This window comes from Sebastes umbrosus, chromosome 15 (genome assembly GCF_015220745.1).
Source record: "Sebastes umbrosus isolate fSebUmb1 chromosome 15, fSebUmb1.pri, whole genome shotgun sequence".
Taxonomy (NCBI): Eukaryota; Metazoa; Chordata; class Actinopteri; order Perciformes; family Sebastidae; genus Sebastes; species Sebastes umbrosus.
In genome coordinates, this window is record NC_051283.1 from 29,263,445 (window position 1) to 29,289,021 (window position 25,577).

General features: G+C 40.0%; 1 protein-coding gene across 2 annotated transcripts in view; it reads right to left on the reverse strand.

Moving 5' to 3' along the window:
• Positions 1-25,577, reverse strand: part of LOC119503022 (zinc fingers and homeoboxes protein 2-like) — a 129,289-nt gene that overhangs the window by 88,205 nt on the left and 15,507 nt on the right. The gene's annotated exons all lie outside the window — the stretch shown is intronic.

Here is a 25,577-nt window from a genome sequence, read left to right on the forward strand (position 1 = left end):
AGATACGAAACCACAGAGACAGTCTGGGCAGCTTTTAAATCTACTTGTTGAAATCTGAATTATTGTTTATATAAAAGTGTGTTTACAAAGTGCTCTTTGTGTTTGAGCTCGACTTTAATTAACTCAACTTTAACCTGAAGGCATTGTCTCACATTAGAGCACGCACGCACATTGATGTAAAATAAAAACCATAATAGTTAAAGCATTCATTGTTTTTGCAGCAGAAAGCCAAGGCTTCTGCCTTTAGCGTCATCATGATGTACGCTCGTGATGACATCACTACGTTACGTTACATGCGGAAGATAACAAAACTATCAAAACGCCTCATAAGAACTAACATACTCCTGGAGTGTTAAGAAGTATTTTGTTCATGTTTCTACATTTGTAAATCTTCTGGATCAAAATGTTTTGTGTGTTTATTTTGTAAAAAGTTTACAAAAAAACATGTCTGATTTTTGTATTTTTTTTTAATTTAAAACACAATTTCAATACTGTAAAGAGAGTCAACGATTCAATTTCAGCAAAGAGTTCATCAAATAATCTACGAACCATTTCATTTGTTCCATCAATAAAAATGTGATTGAAATTATTTCTTCCAAAAACTCTTAAAATCATCGTGACACGGCAATGCAGTGTAATTAATAACGTTAATGATTAGGGTTTGGTATCGTACATACTGGCTCACTGAAGACGCTTCCTGAGACACTTAAAGTAACAAGTATAGTAATGCCTAGCTATGACGTCCCTGAGGGGTAATTTATCTTAGAGACAGTAGTCATATGAATAATAAATACAACAACAATGAATCATCACCGTTGAGATCCATCTAAAAAGGAAGCAATGACACAAAGTAAAACCAGGGGAAACCCGCGTCACCAGGAAACAGGACTAATTACACTTCATCACAAAGGTTGAGGTATAGAAACCTGTTGGTGCTGCTGACGGGTGACTTTCATTTTCAGGTTTTTCTGCATTTCAAATGTGTTTGTGATATTTTTAAACACTTCCTTTTGCTACGCACAACTGTATTTCTGCTCTATCATGTTTGTATTTTATTTCCTGATGCTTAAAGCCTCTGTATGAATAACTTATTCTAGGCTTCAGTCCTTCCTTTCGCTCACAATAATTTTTTATAAAGCCAAACAATGAAAAGCAGCTTTCACAGACGCGTAAACAAACAAGTTAAAAAGAATCACCTTCAATTTCAAAATAACGCGGCTGGATTTAAAAGCTTGTTTATTAGTATTTAAATTTTTTTTTTACGATTTTGAAACAGATGTTTTAATGCCAGAATTTACGTATATATTTGCTTAATTTGAGTCTATGTGGAGGTAGAAGGAAGTTACCGCCTTTATTGTTGTAGTCTGAGTAACGTGACGTCATATCTGTTCCGTATCCGTCAACCAAAACAAACCGCAGCGAGCCAGAACAAGAGAGTAGAAAGCGTTGGACGGTCTGCGTGGATACGACCTGCACCCTCACATGTTAAATCCAGCGTGGTAAACACTACACATCCAGTAAAGGATGGAAACACTTTGGGTTTCACACATTGACAGGAAAAGCAGAGCTAGACATCACGGCTAAAGCTGCATGCTAACTCCGTCACGGACAGGAAACGTTATTGTATCGCGGTATCGTGGCGGTGGAGCCGGCCGTCGCTCTGATCTCCGTGGTCAAATGGGCCGACGCTCCAACTGTAGAGCACCCAGATACTGACATTTATGTTAAATGCATTGAAACGGCCCCGATGGAGCTGACCATGGATGTATAAAGAGATCGGAGCTGACGAGAGAGCTAGAGACCGCCTTGGAGAAGTTAGAGGAAGTAGACACATGGGACTACGTCCGGTTTTCAAAATAAGATGTTAACAAAGGGAACTGTATATACAAAATACATATATGGAAATAAGATTGATTGGATTATATTCATTAGAAGTATAAAACATTACATGTCCCTTATAAATTAAAAAGAAAATGACACTAATTTGTGACATTGAATATGATATATTTGACTTCTCTGACTACATACATAATGAAAATCCAACATTTTACCGTATTAATTTAGATATTTTCCAAAGTAAAAGTCCCTAGAAGTGTATGATTGAACTTTCCCCATGGTCTAGTGTTAAAAAAAGTTAACAAAAATCACAATAAATCATAATATCGACTCGCAATACTTAAAAATCGCAGTACATATCAAATCAGGAGATAGACGTATCGTCCCAGCTCTAATATTTAGTCCCAAAACACACCGTTCCTGCTCCATCTAAACGTTACGGAGCTCCTTTAAGAGGGAATCACCGGCAGTGTTTTCCCCAGGATGTGATGCGGTGTGTGTAGGTGTGTGTGTGTGTGTGTGTGTGTGAGTGGATGAGATCATCAGAGGACAGCAGCCCAGCAGGGAGACAGACACACAGAGACACAGTGAGAGTGAACAACAGGTCTTTTCCAGAGAGTCTGGATCCCCCTCAGGACTGACCTCATCCTCCATCCATCACCAGCCCGACACTAACCAGCTCTGCTCTGTGTGTGTGTGTGTGTGTGGGTGTGTGTGTGTGTGTGTGGTAGTAGTAGTACTCTCACACTGCCCCAGAGGCCCCGAGGCGATCATCACTACACTCAACTACTACAGATAGAAACCAACAGTGAGTATTTGTATTCTACTGTACATCTACTGAGAGAGTCTGACGCTGCGTTCACACACACTGATAATAAGTAGGAAATCTGTAGCTCTGTGTGTGTTAGGCTGCTTTATTCTATTTATATTAGGGCTGTCAAGCGATTAAAATATTTAATCACGATTAATCATACATTTTTTTTGTTCAAAATGTACCTTAAGGGAGATTTGTCAAGTATTTAATACTCTTATCAACATGGGAGTGGACAAATATGCTTGCTATATACAAATGTATGTATATATTTATTATTGGAAATCAATTAACAACACAAAACAATGACAGATATTGTCCAGAAACCCTCACAGGTACTGCATTTAGAATAAAACAATATGCTCCAATCATAACATGGCAAACTGCAGACCAACAGGCAACAACAGCTGTCAGTGTGTCAGTGTGCTGACTTGACTATGACTTGCCCCCAAACTGCATGTGATTATCATAAAGTGGGCATGTCTGTAAAGGGGAGACTCGTGGGTACCCAGAGAACCCATTTACATTCACACATCTGGAGGTCAGAGGTCAAGGGACCCCTTTGAAAATGGATAGTTAGCGTAAGTTTGGAGCGTTATTTAACCTCCTTCATGACAACTTAGTGTGACATGGTTGGTATTAATGGATTCTTTAGGTATCTTCACTCTAGCTTTAAATCTGAGCCCACTACAACCTCCGAAAAATCTATTTTCTTGTTTCATATGATACCAACATTTTTCAGATTTTTTCTGACATTTTCAGGACTTTAATTTCTTTTCTTAGCTTTTTCGACAATTTTCAGATTTTTTTTCGAGCATTTTTTAGACTTTTTTCTGACATTTTAAAAAACACTTTGGACCTTTTTTGGGCACTTTTTCCAAACATTTTCAGACTTCTATTTTTTACTCTTTTTTCAGACTTGTTTTCAGACATTTTTCGGAAAAAATTTCAGATATCAAGGACCCCTTTTTAAAATGGCCATGACAGATTTTCCTCAAAAGTTAGTGCAACTTTGGAGCGTTATTTAACCTCCTTCATGACAAGCTAGTATGACATGGTTGGTACTGATGGATTCTTTAGGTATCTTCACTCTAGCTTTAAATCTGAGCCCGCTACAACCTCCGAAAAATCAATTGCGTTAAAGCGTTAAAGAAATTAGTGGCGTTAAATCATATTTGCGTCAACGTGTTATCAATAATTTTACATGCAAAAATTTTAGAAAATGCTTTTTTCAGCCTCTCTAATGTGGAGATTTCCTGCCTTTATCTGTTTTATATCAGATTAAACTGAATATCTTTGGGTTTTTACTGATGAAACAAGACATTTAGAGACATCACCCGGGACTTTAACAAACTGATGTGGACATTTTTCAGTATTTTCTCTCAGTCATTTTTTAACCAAATGATTAAATTTAGAAAATAATCGGCAGATTAATCGATAATGAAAATAATATATAAGACAACTGTAATGCTCCAGTTTCCTGCCGGAGATCAATAAAGTATTTCTGGTTCTAATTCTGAACTTAAGGAGCATCTTCACAAATAAAATAAAATAAAACTAAATTAATTAGACTAAATTAAATTAAATTAAATTAAATTAAATCTATTTTTATATAGCGTCAAATAATAACAGAAGTTACCTCGAGACGCTTTTCATAAAGCAGGTCTAGACCGTACTCTATAATATATCTATATCTATATCCACACTGATTTGGAGCCTAAATAAGCGTAAACAATCCAAACACAAAGCTGATGTATGTTATTTTTTCCAGCGTGATGTCCTAAAGAGAGCAGATCTCCCGTCCCATCTGTCCCCGGCGTGTCCTCTCCTGTCTATACGTGCCGCTCCGTCTCCTCCAGGTCTTGCAGTCGTTTGCATCATACAGAGGTCCAGCTGCTCTCTGTCACTACATGCCGTATTAATATTTAAGTGCCAAAGTCACCGAGACAAATCCCCGTACGTCCTGCAACTTCCTGACTGTGACGCAGGGAAGCCTCAGATTAATGTGACGGCGGCGGAGGACACGTCCTCCATCCATTTTCCTGTCCATACCTCGGTGCCAGGGACTCGTTTAAAATATATTTAGGCTGCGGCGCTCATCTGGATATTTTGCATATCTTAATTAGTGCTTACAAAGCGTCCAAATGAGCCGGTCGGCCCTCATTAATTAGCTCTGTGGGTTTTTCTTCTTTTGTTCTGCTTTTTCTGTCCCAACCTGAATTTAATCAATCAGGTGGATTAAAGACGGGACTGTTGTTTACAGTGATAGTCAGCTGACACCAAGCTGCAGGGCTGGATTATCTACACACAACTAAACTATATTCTCTGATTGGTTTCAGTCTTTTCGGGACACTTTTGAATCTGAATTTGCTTTTTTTTTCAATACAGCCCTACTTGAAAATATTTTTATTTTATCAATAAATGAAATGACTGTGTGTGATGTGACAAGAGAGTCATTTACTGTCATAAAATCACATTTCACTCTCACCAACTCTGCAGCTCTGTGACGCTTTTTAGCCTCTTTTAGCTCCTCGTTCTGGTTTTGCATTTCATTGCAAAGTTTTTTTTTGTGGGGAGAATCTAACTTACGTTACTCCACGTAGATCATAAACCCTTCAATATAAAACGACTCATTGAAATCAGTTGAGAAATGTAGACGTTCAAATGCTTTTTAATCAGAAGAACGGCAGCTTTCCCGTTCATTTGTATGTGTTTACAGCCCAAACCTGACCTCCCCAATATGGCGGTGACGTTGATGTACGATCCAAAGACCAAGGCGGCATTTACGTATATGTATATGTATATGTATATGTATATGTATATGTATATGTATATAACGGCGAGATGTGTGTCAAAATACAGTTTTAAATTAAATATTGCTGCAGAGATGTCCTGGTCTATGGAGGATGGAACCTGCCAAATATAAAAAATAAATAAATGACTCGATAAATAAATGTGTCATTAAATGTAGAAAAATATTATTAAAAATAAAATCTGTAATTAAAAAAAATAAATGAAAAAAAATACAAAATAAATAAATTCTAAAATAAATAAATAAATTTAAAAATTAATAAAAACTAAATACATAAATAAATAAATGGTATAATTAAACAGAAGAGTAAATAAATAAGGGAATTGATATAAAGATAAATAAATAAAGAAGCAAATTAAAACAGAAATATCAATTTATGTCACATTTTATCAATTAATTAATTAATGGCTACCTATATTGTTTGTATTATTTTTGTTATATTTAATGATATATTTATTTATTTATTCATTTATTTTTAAGAAAACATCTTTGGTACAGATTGCTGCAAAAATCACACCACAATCATTTTAATATGTTTTTCAATAAAAATGAGAATAATGATATCGCGGGTCATATCACAATTGCAATATCAGTTGAAATAATCGCACTTAGATATTTCTTCAAAATCGTTCAGGTCCATTTATTATCTGTTCTGGAGCTTTCCACTGAATCACACAACCTTCCTCAGCAGGTGGAGTTTACATGGACTGTAGACGCTGAAATTTCCATTTTTTTTAAAGCACTTTAAGGACTCCTTATATCAATGACAACTGGGTAAACATCCGTCTGCTGAGGAGCAGCTACTAAATGGATCTTGTGGTGAAATTGTTTCCAAGGTCCAAACGTCTTTCAATTCCAGCCCATTATTTCAACGTAAAGGACGCACAGGAGGACAAAAGAAATACTGACTGCAGAAGAGGAGAGCCATTAGCCGCCATCAGCTAATGTTCATCACAGACCGCCGCGCCAACAGCCGACCAGACGGGAGCCGCTGTGTGCTTTTCAGAAACTGGTTTATCTTTAAAATGTGATGATAAGTGCACATTTAGATTTGTATTATGAAAACCGCTTGAAATGACCAACAGCTGGAGAGCATTAACACTTCATTTCCATCATTAAAGCATGTTTATCACAAAATATTACCTTTTAATTTACAGACAAACCGAGAGAGGCGAGAATGTATTCTTATAAGGAAGTGAGAAGATGAGCTTGTTTTTGTCTTAATGACACACATTAGTGGAGCTGTGGGGATTTCCACACAACGACATCGACACGCGACCTGCAGAGACACAACGAGGCCGCAATTTATGAGTGAAATCTGAGTCGCTGAGACGCTGATGAAGGCTTCATCCAGGCTGCACTGATTTGGACTCTACTCTCCCCCCTGCCTTGCTCAAAAGCACCGGGATGGATGGATGAATGCTTCAGCTCTTCCTGTTTGAGACGGAGCCAAGAGTCGCAGCTTCATCGCCGCGGTGTGAATATGAATTCCTCAGCGTGTGACGACAGGAATGTTTTTATAATTACGTACTGATGATGGACGGCTGCTTGTTTTACTTATTAAAAATACTCAAAGACGACCTGAGTTTCAGCTTCATATCTGTCATATAGAGAAGCTTGTCGGCACATTTCAGTCCGAAGAATGTGTCGACTAAAAATGCCTCCGAATATGTAAAATTAGAAGAGTATTTTTAAGATATACTTTATAAGATGTATTTAACCAGATCCTCCCACTGAAGTTAAGAGTTGGCATGAGCCATTGGCTTTAAAATGATTTTGTAAGATAATTAATCAATTAATTAAAAATCCAACAAACACAGGACTTTCAAGCTGGAGACGGAGACGGTGTTTTGTTTTGCAAGTTACATTAGTGACGTTTGCCACGTGTTTTCCATACTGATGTTACGTTGTTTTCCGTACGTGTTTTCCTTAGTTTATGTACTTATTTTAAGCCCAACCTTGAGGTTTTCCCTTAACCTAACTAAATGTTTTTTAGTGAGTGTTTTTTAGGGCTATGCCATTTTTCTTTTTCTCTTTTCTTCACTAAAACTCGACTATTTAATACACTTCAGACTCGTCCGCACGAGTAGCGCACCTGCACGAGTGTGAGACTGTTTACGCAGAAGTGTTTTAAATAAAAATACATTTATATAAAGTTGGTCATTTTGTGGGTGAATTATCCCTTTAATCTGACACATGCTACTTAATCCAAATACTGAAGTTCTTTAATCAAACCAAATTAGGGTTTATAAGCATAATTTTTTTATTTAACTGCAAAGCAACTCCTGAAATTGACATGATCCACTACATAGAAGACGTAAACACAAAAACAGTCTTGCCTCCTCTCAAATGAAGCTTTAAGCACGAGTACAATGGAAGTCTTTTTTGTAATCACATTAAGATTAAAACAGAAATTCACCAGCGATATAATGTCGCCTCCCCCCAGATAACAGTATCATACGTCTCATATTTAAGTCTAGAATAAAAGCATAAATGTTTCTAAACTAAAACATGATGACATTTCTGAATAAATTCTCCAAAATCTGAAGCAAACAAAGCTCTTAAACTACATGAATCACGTCACTCTTTAAAGACTGAAACTCACAGTTACATTAACTGTCCATTATTTGCTTGATTTGGTCTCTAATAAAACATTATAAATAGTGTCTATATAACAATTACACAAAGCTCAAATCGCTTGATTTCTGCAGCCAATAGTCCAAACTCCAAAGATATTCAGTTTACTACGATTTAAGACAAAGAAAAGCAGCAAATCCTCACATTTTACAACCAGCATTTTCGATATTTTTTCTGCAGATGAATTTTCTGTTGATCCACTAATCAATAAATAGTTTACTTGTTTTGTTTTAATAAACAAAAAACCTTGAAACTCATCCAGACGTCAACCCGACGTATACGTGCTAGAAGAATGTGGAAAACACCAGCAAACCTTTAACAATAACACAAAGATCAATAAATGTACAAGCTCTTTTTTAAAATTAATGCAACGTCCTTCACATCTCGCTGATCTGCACTTTCTGACTTCAGATCATAACAACGACCGCCGCCGCTGAATAACAAAGACGCCACAGATTTCATTACTGATCTTGGAGGACGGCGGTAAAATTCCTTCCCGGTTATTGACGCAGGATACCGGAGACGTCGTGTTGGTGAGGACTCAATATGTCAGGATGACCGGTGCTCGACCGAGCTAATAACAGGCCGGGACAAAGAGACGGCGAGCTGAATAAAGAAAAAAAAAAATCTCCCCCCCACCTGCTGAGAAAGTAATAAAAAACAGACACAACAGCTGTGACTGAAACATCAGCCCCACACACACCAAAATAAAGAAAAACATCTAATAACATCTCATTGATTGTATTACGGCTGTGTAAGTGTGCACAAGCTCGCTCTCCTACTCCTAAAAACACACAAGTTGTTGAGCCGTCCTGTCAGCATCCTGTCTGTCTCTGCTCTTTATGCATCGCTATATCATTTTATTATAAAATGTCCAAAATAACAGCTTCAATTTGAGCTTTAAAGACTTTCATTTTAAATGCCCATAAACTGTGTTGAGCTTTAAAATGTCAATTAAGTAATATTGATTTATTACACTGTGGGCTACAACTTAAGCCCTGTTTTCTTTAGCCTATATTTGTTGACATTTTGGCAAAGTAGCAGCATTAAAAGTATGCCGAATTAGCCGTTAGCAGCTCTTGTTTGCAGGGTAACCATTAATGTACAGACAACCATCACTGGATTACTTTAATACTGAAGAAAACTTAAAAACGTGAAGATTCATGCAAGTTCTGCAGTTATAAACAGCGTCTTTTTTTCTATGGTGTCTAAGCAGATTTATGGAGGTTGTCTAAAGTGAAAGTCACACTGAATCTAGACAGATGATTCTTTGTGTATGAATTTATGACCTGAATACAGCTTTAAGCTTTAAAGACTTTCACTTTAAATGACACGGTTGTAAACGTTTTAGCGTATATTTGTTTATATTTTGGCAGCATTAAAATTATGCCGAATTAGCCGTCAGCAGCTCCTGATTGCAGTGAACCCATTAATGTACAGACAACTATCACTGGATTACTTTGATACTGGAGAACATTTAAAAACGTGATGATTCTCGGGCAAGTCCTGCAGCTATAAGGAGCATTTGTTTTCTATTATTTTAAAGCAGATTTATGGATGGCCATCGTAGGTAACAACATCCTCGTAAAGTGTAAGTCACACTGAATCTAAAAAGACGTGTATCATGCCTGTGTGTTCCCTCGTGACTCAAAGACGGAGCTCTATTTCTGATGCAAATTGCAGCAATCAGGCGCTAAGAGTTTTAAAGTACCATAATCATCAACACTGACCATGTTGACACACGAGACCAAATCAGCTGCAAACAGTCTGAGAAAACCTCTGCTGGGACAAAACCAGGATTATACACGTCTTGTATAACACTGAATATAAACATTTTCCTTGCAATATTAAAGTGTTGTTTTGCTGATGTTGTTTGCGTCCACAGCAGGTGAGTTCAACTTTATAAGGAGATAATATATCAGTGTTGTGTTCGCTGCCCCCTAGTGGCCAGTAAAAAACAGTTAATGCAGCTTTAATTAAAGTCACACGATCACTACACGGCCGTTCGTTGCAGACTTTCTTCACTCGTGCACAGCTGCAAAACTACACAACAATAGCGTAACCATGATGACAAAAGCATTTTGGCGTGTTCGCTAAAAAATGACTCAAATGATAGATCATCAAAATCATGTGGAAAAACTGTTATTTTCTGTCAACCGACCAATAAACCAATTAATTCCACCTTAAGTCGGAAACGTGAGGATAATAATAATCATAATAATAATAATAATAATAATAATAATAATAATAATCTTTATTTCTACGGCACCTTTCATACATAAAATGCGGCTCAAAGTGCCTTACAAGAAAAATAAAATATATGTAATATTATAATAAATACAAATAAGACCAATAAAACAGTAAAATACATTAAAACAACAATGTTAAAAACGGCAAAAAAATTATTAAAAGCAAGATCATTAAAATAAGTCTCAGGGATGTGTATTAAATGGGCTAAAATGCAAAAAAAATTGGTTGCAACACGAAAAACTGAAAGTTGTTAAACTATAAACGGGCAAAATTAGATGAATAACAGATAGAAATGTATTATTTAAAGAGTACTAGACTCTGTTTCAGACAGCACGCAGGATGTCGACTGTACCGCTAATCTGACTTAATCTAAAAACACACATTATAATACTTATTTTGGGCCTTTAATTTAGATAATCTAAGATGTCTTTAGACCCTTTTAATACCCGGGACAAACTGAACCTCAGGTCTCAGTTTATCAGGGGAAACCCTGTCAGCCGTCAACGTGTCTCGGCGTCAACGTCACCGCCGCGAATTCCCGCATATTTGCTCGTTTCTTTTATTGATTAAAGCGGTCGTGGCGAGGTTCAAAATCCGGCTCGGGCGGCTTTTGCTAATGAGCGAACAAACAGCCTCTAATAGGGCTGTGAATGCGTAAACAGACTAATGCGGCTGGTTGAAGTCCGCCTGGTGCAATGTGGTGCTGTTACCAACCAATTACAGGACCAGCATGGCAGAGCTGGAGGAGGAGGAGGAGGAGGAGGAGGAGGAGGGGGGGGGGGGGGGGGAGGGGGGAGGGGGAGGAAGAGGAGAGACTCATCACTATCACTGCACATGCTCAGTGTGGCTCTAGAGAAGGGGGTGTGGTGCTGTTAGTACATGCAGAGAGGAGGAGGAGGAGGGTGAAGCAGGGAGTGGGTGGGTGTTTGACTCCATTCCTCTTCCTCCGTCCTCGGGGGGGATCACACGTTGTTTGTACTGTATTTTTTGCACCACATGACTTGCAGATTTTTTTTCTTTCTTTTTAAACATTTTTTTCCTCCTCCTCCTCCTCCTCCTCCACCTCCTCCTCCTCCTCCTCCTCTCGCTGTGTGAGCGGCGCTCTCTGCCAGGCAGGAAAGGCAAAACAGCTGTGGCGGTGCCGAGCAGTTCCCCATTAACCGAGGAATTATGCAAGCAGGAAATTCAAATAAGATGCAGATGAGTGGAGGAGCCAGGCTCCAACCAAATACCTCTTCCCCCCCCTACACCAGAGAGCGAAGAAGAAAACCCGACAGACTGCAGAAACCAACCCGACCCCGCAGTCTGCTTCCAAGTCCGGCAACTCCTCGCCCGTTTCAACAGTTAGTTTCCCCAAAACGACACGAGCGAAATCAAATCTACTGTAAGAGATGCCCGCCTCCTCTGACAAAATGCCTCCTGGCACTGAACGAAGGCAAAGAGTGTGGCTGTTTAAATACAGAATGTGTAATGTTTTCACACCATTTATTCATCAACACATTCATCTTGAGAAATTAATAAGCTAAAACACATGAAGCCGTCAGCAGCCAGACTGCCAGCCTCCTTCAGACTGTTGCAGGATGATCCACCAGGAAATCGGACGGGTGATTGTGAAGGCAATGAGACGAAGACGGGAGTGAAGGTGGAATATTTTCATCAATAGTCAAATAAAATGGAAATTCACTAGAAAGGGAAACGAGCCGGTTTACGATTAAAACACTGTGTCATATACCGGCTTTAATGTGCACCGTCATCGTGTTGCTCAACCAGGACGTGTGTGTGCAAGTTTTAAAACTGAACAACTGAGATTGTTTTTTACTTTTTCTATCTTTGATTAAGAAACTTTAACTAGGGATGCACCGATACCGATACCAGTATCGGGTATCGGGTCCGATACTGTGCTCATGTACTCGTACTCGCAACACGGCTCCGATACAACGGCACCGATACCACTTTACGGCAGCAAGACGTTAACCTCTCGTCACCATCTTTCGGATCCTATCGCACGCGCTCACGCTCCACCTCCCCGACGCCGCGGGGCGCACCGGACCTCACTTTCATTGTGCCACGGGGTTTTGCTTGCACCCTCTGACTCGCGCGTGCGTTAGACTCCTTGGTCCGTGTTTCAAGACGGGTCGGGTGGGTTGCAGACATCACCGCAGACCCCTAGCACCTTTTACATGGGCCGAGCCCCGTCCTGGGGCACGACGCGGTTGGGGGCGCACCAAAGACAGTCCGCCCTGGTCGACAGTCGCACCGGGAGCAGGGAGCCCCGAACCCTCCCCGGCGGGTAGAGAGGGCGCAGCGAGCACTGAGCCGTTCCAAGCCGACCTAGAGCCAGTCGCGGCGCACCGCCTCGACACGGGACTCCCCAGCCTGCCGTGTGTCGCTCACACCCTCCAGCTGGCTGTTAACGAGGGTCTTTTGGCACAGAGAAGTACTCGTATCGGTACTCGTATCGGCGAGTACCCAAATGTAAGTACTTGTACTCGGTCTGAAAAAAAGTGGTATCGATGCATCCCTAACTTTAACCTTTAACACTTTCTTCTTCAGGGTTCAAATGTGGACAAGACCACAAAATCTAGACCCCCACAAGAGGTCAAAGGATCAATGTGAGGGATCCCGAGGTGATTCATAGTTTAGGGAAGTAGAAAAATAATAATTGTTTTGATTTCTTTTTCTTTTTTAAGACATTTTCTGGACTTTTTTGTTCATTTTTCCGACATAGGGGGTTACCATGAATGAAGTGCGGCTGCAGAGCACAATCTGGACACAAAATTCCATTTCTTGGTGTCTAATGTGAAAGCCATTTCTGCAGTAACATCATAATTACACATCATTACTCAACTAACCTTATTAGATGAAATGATACGATACACCGTGTACCAAAACATCAGGAGCAGCTGTTCTTGGTGTGACACAGAGTGAAACAGGTGAACAGATGTTTTCTTATTGACTCTCCTCAGACCTGCAGGAGATGATTTTAGGATCCAATGGATTCAGGTTTAGGTTTTCTAGTTCCATATGATCCCAGTATCTTCACTCTAGCTCTAACACTGAGCCCGCAAGGTTCACAAGTTGCGTTAATGTGTTAATGCGTTAAAGACATTACTTATAGGCACAGTGGAGCTAAACGCTCACATCTTGATGTTTAGCAGGTCCACCACCTTCATTTGGCTGACTGCAAACTGTTTAAATAGCACAACTCCCTTTTATTCACAACACTTCCATTCTTCCATGTGATCCTCCTCACCCAGACGGTTCTCATTACAAAGGTTATAGACCATCTGATTCCTCTCCAAGCATTTATATCCTCCACAATACGTGAGGGATTATGTTGCTGAGAAACAGGTTACAAATAACCTCTGTCTGTAATTTCTGTTTTCATGCAATAGATAAATTGGCATTTAAACAAGAGTTTAAGTTTAAGACAGCCCAGCCCTAAACTAATCCTTCAGCAAGTCTGCCAACGCAAACGTGAAGGAACTAATGCAAAATATTAACTGATTTATGACCACAAACATAACGACAGATTTAACAATTTTTTTAATATTTTAATCTTTAAAGCCTCAGTCATATTCAGTGGCGGCTCACAGAAAATCACGTGATCCAACGTGAGTTTTTTAACTCCCTCTGACTCGCGCGTGTGTTAGACTCCTTAGTCCGTGTTTCAAGACGGGTCGGGTGGGTTGCCGACAACGCCACAGACCCCTGGAGCCTTTGAAATGGGCCGCGGCACGACACGTTTGGGGCGCACTGAGGACAGTCCACCCCGGTCGACAGTCGCACCGGGAGCAGGGAGCCCCGTCACGGTGCGGGGAGTGCTGTAAAGCTGCGGCCACGAGCCACCTTCGCCCTGAGGCTTTCCAAGCCGACCTAGAGCCGGTCGCGGCGCACCGCCTCGTATGCGGGACTCCCCAGCCTGCCGTGTGTCGCTCACACCCTCCAGCTGGCTGTTAACGAGGGTCTTTTGGCACAGAGAGGTACTCGTATCGGTACTCGGTATCGGCGAGTACCTAAATGTAAGTACTAGTACTGGTATCGGTGCATCCCTAGGAGCCAGAGTCTGTGCGGTACTGATCGAGAGGCTGCGATGGAGCCGCAGTATCGATGTCCCGCCTGAACCAATTCCGAACCGAGAGCGGCCACAGCTTGCTAGCGTGAGCCACCTAGCTGCTACATTAGCACAACAACTAACCATGATATCTCTATAACTACATTCATGATCAAACTGACACATGTTTTATTACACAGACTGGTGACAGTTATGGGAAGTTAAAGTTACATCTCCTCCTCTCGTACAATTCCCGAGCCTCCGGTAACATCCCATCACTGTTCCTTTCACACTACAGGATGTCGGGGAGACTCCGATCGGTAAGGTTGGTAATATTAGGATTATGTGTGTAAACCCGTCTCACTACAGGGTCATTCAGGCAGATAATCTGTTTAGAATCGGGGACACCTTCGTGATAGTCGGTAGGAGCGAATTGGACCCAAAATCGGCCCAATCATCCTCTACTGTGGGGCCAACGTAAGTGACAACAACATCCCTGCTGTCAGGACACTTCCCCTCTAACCTTTCCCCTCCTCTCATCACCATCGTTCGTCACGTTGCTGACTTTGGTTACCCGGCCTCCTCTCCTGTAAGAGTCTCTCTGCATTATGACATTAAAAAAGCAGCCAGCGTCCCAGATGACACAGCCGACTGACCTGACTTATCTTTATCATTCTCCCCTGTAGGATGAAGTCTAATAATAGCTGTGTAGAAAGTTGGCCTATAGCTGCACACATTCTGGCCTGGTTTTGATGCAGCGCTGCACAGAACGGTGCAGCGTACTGTACTGTAAAGCACCACAAGAACCACACTTCCTGCCTTTAATGTTGTTGTTGTATTTTACGACGCAGCGACACTCATGTTTGTGTGACGGCTTTAATACACAGAAGCTAACAAGAGCTAAACCAGAACAACGTCCTGAGCTGCAGAGTAATTATCCCACAGTGTTGTTGGTGAAACCAGGCAGGACTCAAGACAGTGCTGTCGGTAAGGATCAGACTGATGACACACACACACACACACAAACGCATACTTTAACAGCATGAGAGCACTCCGATAGGCCGGAGAGCAGCAGGGAGTGAAGATGGAAACGCAGCCAATTGGGACGGCGAATCTGTGGTCAGCCTACAGCGGCGAGCCAATGAAAACGCGGTTCTGGCTCCCAGGAGGCGGGGCGTTGGAGTTCTGCCTTCCTTGTTTTGTGTTTTTGGCTTGGACTGGGAGCCACATTCCTGCCGTTCCCCCTGCTCCATTCCCGGGCTGGTGGCTAGGTTCAATAGGTGAAGCAGGGAACTGTGGGAAACTAAGGAGGGGGGTTGGGGGGGCGGTTGGCAGAGAAGGTGAGGAGGTGCTGTGGCACGAACGTGCATGTTTTGAAAACCTCTGGGAGAAAGGTAGCCAGGCAGAAATGAATGCCAGAGAAGAAGACATGAAGGCAGAGTCACTTCCTATAAGAACACGCTTCAATTCTTCTTTTCAAGGACGTTTTCAAGACCTTTCAATGGCTTTCAATGACCTCAGCTCTTGATCACAAGTTGCTCAAAACACATGACCGAGGCTTACCGATCAGTTCAGATGCAAATATTTCATCAAATCTAAAATGTCATTGACTCTCAAGGACCAAATGAACACTTTGGTTACATTAAAAGCTGCAGGACAACAGGTGTGATGAAGCTGGAGTTGACTCAAGATGCACAGAGAGAGAGAGAGAGAGAGAGAGAGAAAGGGGTTATGGGTAATGTAGTTCGCATAGGACTTACATTGGAGACAAATCTCCCAAATCTCAACACTGCACAACAAGCTGATCCTGTTTGTCTAAAGTCTGAGGCGGATACGAAATAGAAAATAAAAAATGCAAGTTTACACGGTTGAAACAGCCACGTGAACGTCTTCAAACAACCTGCAACATCTGACTCGACTTCACTCGGGTTTGAAGAATCAAAACTGGACCAGTATCTCCTTCAGAGAGAGAGAGAGCAGAGAAAAACTACCTCACAAGATGTTGGATTAGTCAGGACGGAGAGTTTACAAGCAACAGCTGCCAATCACAGAAACACAAAGACAATCAGAACTCATAAAGAAAGTTCAGATTCAGATCATTTAAGCTAAAGATATTCAGTAGTAGAGTTGTCCATCTTGACTCAGGATTAAAACAATCACTTGATCCACAGAGAATACAGTTCAGTGGCCTTGAAAAGTGGACCAACATGCATTAAATAAACATATATACTTGAATATTGAGTCAATACAACTCAGCAAATGTGGAATATCCAAAGTGTAATATCTTACTGTTCTTATAGGTCAAGCAACTACATATTTTCTATATATAATATATATATTTTTACTCTTCTTTACTTGTATTACTGTATAAATATATGTTTATGCACAGTCAGGATTGATACTTAATTTCGTTGTACTTTGTGTTACGACAAATAAGTGAATACTATTCTATTAGATGAATAATGAATCCATAATAGTATAGGTGGCAGAAGTCCTCAGATCTTTTACTTAAAGTAAAAGTAGCAATACCACAGTGTAAATATATTAGTTACAAGTAAAAGTATTGCATTCAAAATTTTACTTCAATAAAAGTACAAAAGTTTTAGCACCAAAAAATATAATTAAACGTACCAAAAGCAAAATTACTCGTTATGCAGACGAATATATATTATATTATTGTAATAATTATTTATGCATTGTGTTCATCACTTTAATGTTGCAGCTGGTAAATGTGGAGCTTATTTCAATCACTTTATATACTGCTGGGTAGCTCAATCTATATTTATAATATATTTATTTTATTTTATAATATTATTTATTATCAACCTGAATCTGTAAAGTATCTAAATCCATCAAATAAATGAAGCGGAGTAAAAAAAGTACAATATTTTACTCAAAAATGTATCAGAATAGAAGAAATTTAAAGTAACAGAAAACTTTAATAATAAAAATAATAAAATTAAGTACTTACTTTAATTAGTGCTTAATCTATTAATCTTCTATTTATTATAATTTACTAAATTAAAAAGATATTATTGCATTATTTTACTAATCTAGATGCATTATTGTTTACTACATTTTTTTGAGATCCAAGACACAATCCTGACGAACTCCTAAAGAAGCTTTAGAGAGGTCAAAGGTCAAGGTCATACTGATGAGGAACCGAGAAGTGACAGGAAACTAGAAACACCAGAGTGTTTTTTATTTATTTTTTCCTGCAGGATGTTGGAGAGGAGGAAGAAACTGGAGAAGGAAGGATGATTGAGGAGGAAGAAGACGAGGACGTGAGGTACTTCTTGAGCAGATGAGTTTTCAGCCTCCGACACTCGGAGGAGAGTTACTGAGTGGGAAGGTCATTTCATGTTTTGAGGGGACGGGAGGAAGAGGAGGGGAGGACTCGGGAAGAACTGGTGAAGAAGAGTCAAGTTTAATAAGCTGGTCACAGACGGATGACCCTGAAACGGTGCAGGATATGTTCGAGGTAATTTAGAAAACAGTACACTGTAAAATGTCTTGCTCACTACATATTTCATTATTGATTGTTTGGTCCATAAACTGTCAAAAAATACTGTAAAATAGCCGTTATAATTTCCCAAAGCCAAGCTGACGTCTGCAAACTGCTTGTTTTATCCAAAAACCTCCAAAATATTAAATTTACTGTCAAATATAACACAAAGAAAAAGCATTGAATCTTCATATTTCAGAAGCTGAAACTAAGAAATGTGTGACTTGAAAAATGACTTAAACAATTAACTGAATATCAAAATTGTTGCTGCATTAATTTTTCCGCTCTAATTAAATTCCTCATCGATTAATCTTCAGAGTATAAAACATCGGAAAATAGGGAAAAATTCACAATTTTATTTTCTACAGACCAAGTCGACGTCTTCAAAGTTTGTCTCGTCCAAAAAGTCTCAGAGAAGACGAAGAAAAGCAGAAAAACAGTAGTTTTTTTGGATGTGTCGATACCAGAAATTTAGCAGTCGATACCAATACCAGTGAAAAAACAAAAGCAATGCAATAATAATATATATATATATATTAATTCTCATATCTATTTTATTTTGCTGTGAAAACATCTCCTTCAAACAACTGGATTTATTCAAGTTTCTCACCATTTTAAACTACACCAACTCTGCCCAATAACTAATTTTACTGAATAGAGCCTGAAAGCACCATAATGTAATCGGTAGAACGAGAGCTAGTTAACGTTCCAACACATTTAATATCGTCGACGGGACGCCGTTAGTCCCGAGGTCTGATCCCCAGTACGAAAAACGAGAATGTTTTCAGAATTTTGGCATCAACTTGGTACCAGGGTTCTCGTGACATCCCTAATTACGTTAATGGTTTGTGTAAATACCAGCTGATATATTGTCACTGTTTTGTTTTTTTTATTGTTTTTTTTAGCAAAACTAATAGACCTCGTCTGGCTTTATGGATAGCAATGTGTCGGTCTGTTCACTACTTTGAGAGATACTGAAAATGGACAGAAATATCTCAACAACAATTGGATGGATTTCTATGAAATTAGGTTCAAACATTCATGTTCCCCTCAGGATGAACTGTAATAACTTAGAGCACCATCATTGGGTCAACGTGTTCTTTATATCGGTATCGGCCTCAAGAAGCCAACATCGGTGGGCCATTATCTTCCATTAAACAACAGTTAAAAATACACAACAAAACATAACATGGTGCAACTAAACGGTAGCATTAAAGTTTAACTGGTTTGGTTTTTGATGCTAATTAGTACCTTCTGTTGGGCAGGAAGTGATGTCACCACCAGCCAAACCGGTTCAGTTTGGCAACATCTGGTGATTTTGGCAAGTAAGCAACCACTCAGAGGTGTGTGTGATGGAAAAAAAAAAGATTAACATCAAATTAAGTAAAAGAGCAAGGAGTGGCGGCTGAATTTGGAAACCCATCTGCTGCTGTGACTGGTGCAGAAAGACAGAAGTTCATTTCCTGTCGTGGTGATGAGTCAGGCGGAGAAATGGCACGATGGCGCAAGCCCAACGCCTAAAAATAGTCCCCCGGTGGTTTACGCCTCGTCTACACTTCGCCAAAACGTTGGAATTTTCTACCACATTAAAAAGTGAAGTAGGAAACTAACGAGCTCGCACGCCGCAGAGAGGACAGGAACAAAAGGCAGTTAAAATAGAAAATGTCATTGTGTTTGTGTTTCTTTCCAAGGTTGCATGTCGCTGCTTCCTCTCCCATCTTTCCTGTAACCTTTCCACTGTATAGACGTTGTCTAATGAAGCTAGAAGAAATAACAAAGAGACGTCGCAAAAGTGGTTAAAAATACCGTTGTTGTCATGTTCTTTTATAGGCTAAACGTTTCCTGTTCCATCTCCACTGTGTATATTATGGATTTAAGCAAACATACCAGTTAAAAATATTTAAAATATATTCCAAAAAGGTGGCATATAAACAGCTTTTGGAGACTTTTTTTTAGATTTAAACCATCTAACAAAAGCTCTCCCTATTTTGAAGAGCATTCACTTCCTTTGTAGGGCTGCGACGATACGTCTATCTCCCAATTCAATATGTATTGCGTTTTTTTTAAGTATTGCGATTCGATATTACAATTTATTGCGATTTTTAAAAAACTTTTTTTAACACTAGACCATGGGAAAAAGTTGAATCATACACTTCTAGGGACTTTTACATTGGAAAATATCTAAATTAATACATTAAAATGTTTGATTTTCAGCATGTATGTAGTCAGAGATGTCCTGATTTTTTTCCAGCAACCCAAAAAACTCAAAGAATAAAGACATTTCCCTCACAGATTAGATGTATTTTGTTTATACAGTTCCCTTTGTTAACACCTTATTTTGAAAACCGGACGTAGTCCCATGTGTCTACTTCCTCTAACTTCTCCAAGGTGGTCTCTAGCTCTCCCGTCAGCTCCGTTCTCTTTATACATCCATGGTCAGCTCCATCGGGGCCGTTTCAATGCATTTAACATAAATGTCAGTATCTGAGTGCTCTACAGTTGTAGCGTCGGCCCATTTGACCACGGAGATGAGAACGACGGCTGGCTCGAACGCACGTTGACCGCGATACGACAACGTTTCCTGTCCATGACAGAGTTAGCATGCAGCTTTAGCTCTGCTCTGTCTAGCTCTGCTTTTCCTGTCAATGTGTGAAACCCAAAGTGTTTCCATCCTTTACTGGACGTGTAGTGTTTACCACGCTGGATTTAACATGTGAGGGTGCAGGTCGGATCCACGCAGACCCTCCAACGATTTCTACTTTCTAGTTTCGGCTCACTGCAGTTTTTTTTGGTTGACGGATACGGAACGGATATGACGTTACTCAGACCACAACAATAAAAGTGGTAACTTCCTTCTTCCTCCACATAGACTCAAATGAAGCAAATATATCGAATCTGGCATTAAAAAATCAATTTCAAAATCGTAAAAGAAATTGCGATACATGGGTGAATCCATTTTTTCCCCACTCCTGTCCCTTTGACTGACACGTCGTCCTGCTCTGAAGTTAAGTGAGTCTTTCATCCGGACTCACACACTCACAAAAGTGCACAAACCTCATTGTGAAATATTAATGTGGATGTTAGGTATCAAACAGCAGGAGGCCCGACCGTCCACACTCAACCAGAGTCTGTCTGTTCACATCTCTGTGACGGCGAGAAGGAGGTCACTATGACAAATACCTGCAGTACACTGACCTGCATACAGTAGAGTACCTCTCTGCAGGCTGGAAACAAGAACAATACTCTGATACCTGCTGATTTCAAAACACACAGGGCCGCGTTCAGACACCTGCTCATGTAATACTCACTTTATATTCAAAGTCACACAAAAAAAACGTTTTCATCAAAAATAAATGGAAGTGAAATGCAGCAGGTTGTTTAACATAATAAACACTGGCTCCATCCTCGAGGATTATTATCTAAAGTATCACTGAATACGTGGAAGGTTTTGTTGACGATCTGTCACGTTTCACTTCTCTTTGTTGGCATTATTGTGCATTTGTGAGAAGTGACATTGCTGAAACAATTGAAACAATTTCAAGATTTTTTTCATCCATCCTTCAGGTACGACAATGTCAGGAAGTAAACACTTTGTGGTTTAATCATCAGTACTAAAGCTGTATTTGTACTGCTGCCTACGTACGTTCACACCAAGACACGGACAGCGGTCTCCTGGTTGAAAATCCTGTGTTTGCTTGACCCGTCCACCACCTCTACCTCCCGCCCTGAATGGACGCTATTAATATTAATATTGTCGGTATTCGACGAGTTAGGAGTGAGAACAGGCGAGTGTTTGGTTTGTCCGTTCTGGGCATAGACCGTAAATAAGAAGTGGACGTAGTCACCATGACATCACCCCAATGGTTTGTGGAATACAGTTTTGAAGACTTGAGTTCATCGTTTTTGGCCGTCGCCAGTTTGGTTTTTGGTCGTCGCCAGCTTGGTTTTTGGACGTCGCCAGCTTGGTTTTTGGCCGTCTCCAGTTTGGTTTTTGGCCGTCTCCAGTTTGGTTTTTGGCCGTCGCCATCCTGGTTTTTGGTCGTTGCCAGCTTGGTTTTTGGCCGTCTCCAGTTTGGTTTTTGGCCGTCGCCATCTTGGTTTTTGGCCGTCTCCAGTTTGGTTTTTGGCCGTCTCCAGTTTGGTTTTTGGCCGTCGCCATCCTGGTTTTTGGCCATTGCCAGCTTGGTTTTTGGCCGTCTCCAGTTTGGTTTTTGGCCGTCTCCAGTTTGGTTTTTGGCCGTCGCCATCTTGGTTTTTGGCCGTTGCCAGTTTGGTTTTTGGCCGTCTCCAGTTTGGTTTTTGGCCGTCTCCAGTTTGGTTTTTGGCCGTCGCCATCTTGGTTTTTGGCCGTTGAAGTTTGGTTTTTGGCAGCGCCATCTTGGTTTCTGGCTATCGCCATCATGGTTTTTTTGCAACCACAAGTGACACGAGACGGTGGAGCTAAGTAGAACCGAATGCTGAATAAAATATGTAGGTGTCTAAAATGTTATAATTAACTGTCCTGAAGTGAAAACACACTGTGAAAGGGTTATAGTTCTACGACGAAAACACAGACAACTCCCAGACCTGACAACGCCGTGGTAGCGACCTGTCAATCCCAAGGTAGCCCCGCCCTAAAGCATCCCCTGCTTTATGGTCTATTTGACTCTAAACGTACTCTTAACTAAATGAACATCATGCTGTATTGAAGGAGACTTGAAACTAGCGATTGAGACCATAAACTCATGTTTACAGTGTTTACTGAGGTAATAAATCAAGTGAGCAGTAGGCTCATTTTCTCATCGACTTCTATACAATCAGATTTCTTATAGCAACCAGAGGAGTCGCCCCCTGCTGGCTGTTAGAAAGAATGCAGATTTAAGGCACTTTGGCTTCACTCTTCAGACCCGGAGGTTGCCCACAGGCTTTCATCATAGATCTTATTTCAATAACCAGGACATTTATAGCTTTAGTGTCTGGATCTTCATTCTTCATCTCTATGGATTTTCCTGCTCAAGGATTCAAACCAGCAGCTTTCTGATCACAACACATTGACTCCCCTTCTGGTGATGGACTGATGGTCTTAGTGGATGAAACCGATCGGGGGGGTCGGGTGATCGATTGTGGAACTGCAGCATCAGTTTTCACCCCTAACTTTGATCCCCCTGATATCATTTTAGTCCTCACAACAACTTCCTGTCCAAAGACGGGGACAGTTTGGTAAGTAGAGTAACGTCTGAAACAGATTCTTTCATTAGAGATGAATAAGCCTCCGTCGGGGAGTATCACATTCAGCTGGTTTGGTTGGTGGCGGTGGCCTCGGTGGCAGCGGGGTTTTGTTCACAGTGAAGGGGACAGTGTGAGTAATGTCTGCCCTGATGGCTCTTTTAGTTACAGCTGGAGGAGCTGGGGGCCAAAAACTGATAAGACAAACAGGTTTTAATATAAAGTACACGATGGAGGGATTCATCTTGTGTCCCGGAAATATCCTAACTCAGGCAGATATTCTGTGTGCAAATGTTTTGCAGTTTTTATGTGAAAAGAGGCACTAAAATGATTAATGACTTAGCCTTATAAATACTATTTTCCCCAAAGAAATATGTCAATTTAAGAGTTGTTATCTCTGTTCAGCTGAGTCGATATCATCCGCACTTGTTGACTTCCTCTGCCGGACTGTCCCTTGCCCCATCTAGTCCGGCGTTGCCATGGCAGTGTGAAAAGGTGCAAGACGGAAATGTTCCTGAATGTGGTGCATGTGTGACTGAAAGGTTATTCCAGTAAGTTACCTGGAACTATGTGTGAAAAAGGCTTAAATTACAGTGGCTAGTATTTAATCACTGTCTTGAGACATCACTGATGTGGGCGTGGTCACGTGTGGAACATGCTCTCAAGAAGAAGTTTTGGGGTTCTTGTTATTTCTTGTTAAGACGCCATTGCTTCCTCCCATGTTTCCTACCTGACTGACACTATAATAACTACATTGCCTAAATAGAAACCTTCCTCTGGTTAGAAAAAAGAGCTTTTAAGTGTCTCCCAGTGCCGCTGCCTAGAAACTATTTCCTTTTACACAGAGAGACTGAGAGACATGAAGACTGAGAGCTCCAGATTCCTATGATTCCTGAATTTGGAGAGCAGCAGGACGGCAGGATGTCGCTAATTCAATCAGCCCAAAAATGAAAACAGAAACTATGATTCGTCGCCCAAATAACAAACAGTTTATTCTCATTTATATGTTAAACAGTCAGAAGAGTGTGACCAGAAGTTACATTAAAGTAGAAAATGTACTTTCGGAGTAGAGGTAAAACTAAAAATCCTAAAATCATCTCCTGCAGGTCTGAGGAGAGTCAATAAGAAAACATCTGTTCACCTGTTTCACTCTGTGTCACACCAAGAACAGCTGCTCCTGATGTTTTGGTACACGGTGTATCGTATCATTTCATCTAATAAGGTTAGTTGAGTAATGATGTGTAATTATGATGTTACTGCAGAAATAGCTTTCACACTGAGAGATGGAGGTTTGTGTCCAGGTTGAGCTCTGCAGCCACACTTCATTCAAGTTAACCCCCTATGTCTGAAAAAATGTCCGAAAAAATGTCCAAAGAAATGTCCGAAAAAGTGTCCAAAAAACATCCAAAAACAAAAATAAAAAAGTCCAGAAAATGTCCAAAAAAAGTCAGAAAAATGTATTAAAAAAGTCTGAAAAATCTCCGAAATGTCCGAAAAATATACTACTACTATACTATCTTGTCATGAAGGAGGTTAAATAACGCTCCAAACTGACACTAAATTTTGGCAATGTAAAACTGTCAAGGCCATGTCTATGTGACATCTACTGTTGACCTGCTATCTACCCCTAAAAACGCCCTGTATCCCCCTAAAAAAGACAAAAACGGGTCTATTGTGGGTCTCAGAGGGTTTAAGGACGAGTAGAATGTGTTTTTGGAGATTTATTATCATTATTTTTTATCTACGGTTTGTTTCTCACCAGTTGTATGCCTAAACTCGTCTGCTAATTAAAAAGTTGACCTGCTCCAACATGGCAGCCAGGACGCAACAAACTGCAAATAAACCAAAAGAAAACCACAGCGGGACGAAGAATACATCCCACAGGTAATTTATTCATGACTAGATTGGATGTTTTGTTGTTTATCAGGTAATAAAAAGCCACATATTTGCAGCCTTATTAAGGATAATTGAGTTGTATTTCCTTGAATGTCATATAATTATAAGTTAATAATTTTGCGGCTGAAGGTCATCTGAGGACATGTTTATAGGTTCTGGTAATGACGGGAAACATCATTTATCTTGACATTTTATAGACCAAACAATTAATTGATTGACTGCAATTAAAATTAATGGAATTCTTAACAATCGCAATTATTAATTAAACAATTAAAAATTAATTAATTTGCAGCCCTAGATATGGCATTATGTAATGAGCTCAGAGACAGTTTGTTTTAATTTGCACAGAAAACTTCTTCTAAATGTGAAAGCATGACTCAGCAGTAACTCAAATAACGAGTATTTTCATTATCGATGTTACTTATTTCCTCTGGAAAACAGTGAAAATATGTCAAAGTCTTTTGTTTTGTTTGACTAATTGTTCGAATCTCAAAGATTTAAAAAAGAAAAAAGCAGCAAATTATCACAAAAAAGAAGCTGGAAACAGAACTTGCTTGATTGATTTAAAGGT